The 3,999-nt window shown below is 38.7% G+C and overlaps 1 non-coding gene across 1 annotated transcript; it reads left to right on the forward strand.

The window, feature by feature from the left end:
- Nucleotides 1–2,092: 2,092 nt before the first annotated feature.
- LOC140854427 (small nucleolar RNA R71) lies at nucleotides 2,093–2,198 on the forward strand. The gene has a single exon (XR_012137642.1). It is a non-coding gene; the product is annotated as a small nucleolar RNA R71 (small nucleolar RNA).
- The last annotated feature ends 1,801 nt before the right edge of the window (nucleotides 2,199–3,999 follow it).

Raw genomic sequence — 3,999 nt, forward strand, 5'->3', positions numbered from 1 at the left:
CTGATAGCCTCTTTGTGTTCCTTCAGAATACCAACCAATTGTGCTTCCTGATTAGGGGTCAAGTCTGATGCAATGATTACAGGAAGGGTGTCATTGGGTCCTAGAAATACATACTTGAGCGTAGCAGGAAGGGATTTCAATTCTAACGTAGGTGGTGATTCTAAAGATGGGACTATTGGTGTACTGGCTAATGTAGGCAATGGCTCATACTTGATTGTCCATGAAGGAATGGTTTTATCGTGTGGTGTATCCAACAAGGTGTTAACTTCTTTCATATATCCCTCAAAGTCATACACTCCAAAGTGAGCCAAGCAAGTATCTAAGGGGTCTGGTGCTAGAATTATGGGTGTTGCATCTTCTATAATGTCTTCTAGTGTATCTACTTCGAAGTAACTATCCATTGATGGTCATTGAGAAGCACCAAACACATTCAGTCTCAATTTTTTATTCCCAAACGATACATCCATGACTCCTGTCCTACAATTAATGCATGCATTTGCCGTAGCTAGGAAGGATCGTCCTAAGATAATGAAAATTTGTCTTGGGTTGCCACTTAGTTCTATATCAAGAACCAGAAAATCAACTGGAAAGTAAAACTCATCTACCTTGACTAAGATGTCCTCAAGTATTCCACGTGGTTCCTTAATTGATCTGTCGGCTAATTGCAGTGTGACTGATATGGGTTTCAGTTCTCTGAATCCAAAAAGTTCATACACCGAACTAGGTAAAAGATTCACACTTGCCCCTAAGTCCAGAAGAGCTTTTTCAATGTGATAATCTCCTATAACATAAGAAATGATGGGGGCTCCTAGGTCCTTAAGCTTTGGAGGAGTGGCATGCTAGAAGACAGAACTAGCCTGTTCAGTGAGACGTACTTTCTTTGGGATTTATGATCTAGATTTACATTTTTGGGTGCACAAATCCTTCAAAAATTTAGCATAAGCAGGGACCTGTTTGATTGCATCTAGAAGGGAAAGATTAATTTGGACTTACTTAAATAATTTCAACATCTCATCGAGTTTTTCTTCCTTCTTATCTACAGGAATAGGGGCTTTCAGGGCATCTAAAAATGGGGCTTTAGGCAAGTAAGATGATTCCGGTGCAGTTGGTTCCTTCTCTATTTTCAGATCCTCCTTGTTCTTGGGTGATTTGGCTTCGGTTAGAGGTTTAGGGTCGGTCTCATTGGTTTTACTAGTGTGTTCAATGATCTTCCCACTTCTCAGAGTCATGATTGATTTGGCATGTTCAGAAAAAGCTTCTGGGGTATTAGAGCTCTCAATCATAAATTGCCCTCTTGGGTTGCTCTCGGGTTGGCTAGGTAATTTTCCTCCTTCCCTCCTACTGAATGCATTCGCTAGTTGACCTATTTGGGTCTCTAGCTTAGCAATGGATTGTGTGTGGGAGTTAAGGGTCTGAGTGTTGACTTCTAATCATTCTAGTGCTTTCAGAACTTTTTCCTCAAAAGCTGAGCTGTGATCAGTAGTAGACGGTTGAGGAGCATTTTGAAATTGATGGTATGGTCCATGCCTATATGTTGGGTCCTGATATTGAGGTCGAGGTGCGGCAGGGCCAACCACTGGTTGTGGTCTCCAGAAAAAATTTGGATGGTTTCTCCAGCCGGGGTTATAAGTGCTCGAATATGGATCGTTTCTTGGTCTGCGAGCTTGTTGGACTTGAGCTTGCTGAACCTGCTCATGCACAAACTCAGAAAATTGAGGTGCGGCTGGGCATTCACTAACAAAATGGTTCGGACTTGCACACAATGCACAAACTTCTTGGATTGGGTTAGGTGGAATCGAGGATTGTCCAGTATTTAGAAGATGGTCTAATTTTTGAGATAGTTCATCTACCTTACTGTGGATATCCATAACATTTTCAATCTGATAAATTTCACTTTTTTTTGTTGAAGCATGGGTTGTTCTCTAGAAGTGGCAGACATATGATGTAGAAAATTCTCACTAAGTATTTCAAAAAGCTGCCAGGCTTCATCCTCACTCTTTAGCATGAATGTCCCACCACATGATGCATAACCATTTATCGATGTTTCTCCGATAGACCATCATAAAAATACTGACAAAGTTGCCATTTAGGGACAGCATGGTGTGGATATTTACGAATGAGGTCCCTTAACCTTTCTCATGTCTCATGAAAAAGTTCACCCTCCAATTGGGAAAAACTAGTGATAGCTTTTCTAATTTGATTTGTTTTTTCAATTGAAAAGTATTTCTTGAGAAATTCTCTCTGAAGATGATCCCAAGTTGAAATGGTTATAGAGTTTAAGGAGTTTAACCAATGCTTGGCTTTGTCCTTAAGTGAGAAAGGGAATAGTTTCAACCTAAGGGCATCATCGGAGAAGTTTTAGATTTTTACTGTGGAACAAATTTCAAAAAATTCATCCAAGTGTTTGTATGAGTCCTCGTTACTAAGTCCATAGAATGATGGCAATATTTGAATAATGCTAGACTTAATCTCATATTGGGTAGCTTCTACTGGAGGTGCTTGAATGCATGGACAGTAAGTATACGAGGATGGAGTGAAATATTCTCTCAATGAGCATGGAGGATTAGTCTCATCAGGTGCAGCCATGTTTCTAACTCGGATAGTCCTAAGAGTCTTTTCTAATTCTTCGTCTAATGGTTGCAAGTCGGGTTTTAGTGATCGTCGACCTAACATGCAACTAAAAGGTCTATGTAGGACTATCCTAGTCTGTTAAGGATTTTTTTTTTTATTAAGAGGAGAAGAGAAGAGAGAAAAGAATTCTAAAGAAGAGATTCTAAGAAGTCCTAAAACTAATAGAAGAATTAGTTGTGGTTAGATTTTAATTACAATCAAGTTAGCATGCAGTGGACTCTCTATCCTAAAGTTATCCTAGTTCTAGACAGCTCCTAACTATAGTTAGCCTTCAAGCCCTCCAAGTCGGAGCTTGACCAACCAACTGGCCAGGTAAGTGTAAGGTTGGTGGGAATCCCTCCATTGCTTTCCTTAGACATCAATTAAATTGGCCAGATCAGCGAACGGAACCAATTAAAAACTACCTTCCTTCAGGCCCAATCGTCCCGCAAACCACTTGCCTAGATACCAGCTAGCTGACCAAGTCTAACCTGGTTCAATTCTCAGAGTCACTTGTCCTAATGAGCTCGAAATCCTTAGGGGTCAACGTCTAATTAATTTTAGATTAAGGTCTAGGTTATGCAAATGCAAGGGAGTGATTTGTGAGCCAAGGAAGGGTGATCAAATCCCCACTTTATCTTAGTTAATGGGTTGCACCCTTAAAGTTAATTATGGAGATGCAATGCAAAGAAACAAGGTGTCCAATCAAGTTAGAAATTTTTATATTTGAGGTTACGCTATTTTATTTAAGTGTTATGAAATGTCAGTGACTTTTTTTTTTAATTCAACCGTGCCAAGGTCCCCGGCAATGGTGCCAAAATTTGATGCGTAGTCATTGATAGCACCAAAAATAACTCTACTCACTACGTAGGTAGGATGAGTCGAGATCGTATCCTCAGGGACCTTGGGCTAAGTTGAGATTGTAAAATAAAAGAAAGAAGCATTGTTTTGATTTAGAAAATAAATTATCTTAAAATTGATGTAATTAGAAAATAAAGAGCTCGGAAGTTTTGAATTAATTTTGTACTAGCAGAGTTGTATCTCTTTTTTAATTAAATAGATGTGATTAATCTTAGAAAAAATATCTATCTTTTCTCGACACACTCCGTACCCGTAGATCACGGCGTGTCTTCGAAAAGTACTAGGTAAACAACTTATCTTTTCTCGACACACTCCGTACCCGTAGATCACGATGCGTCTCCGAAAAGTAAAAATTGTTCTTAATATTAATCTAACAGGAAAGCATAAATAAAAGCATATGAAAGAGAGCAAATAAAGAACTCATGATGATTTAAATAAAAAGCATAATCTTTATTGCATATAAAGAAATACAATAAAGTTTAGAACAATAAATCCACTCTGTACCGTTACAAAATTTTTTTTCCACTC

Source organism: Elaeis guineensis, chromosome 16, assembly GCF_000442705.2.
Source record: "Elaeis guineensis isolate ETL-2024a chromosome 16, EG11, whole genome shotgun sequence".
NCBI lineage: Eukaryota > Viridiplantae > Streptophyta > Magnoliopsida > Arecales > Arecaceae > Elaeis > Elaeis guineensis.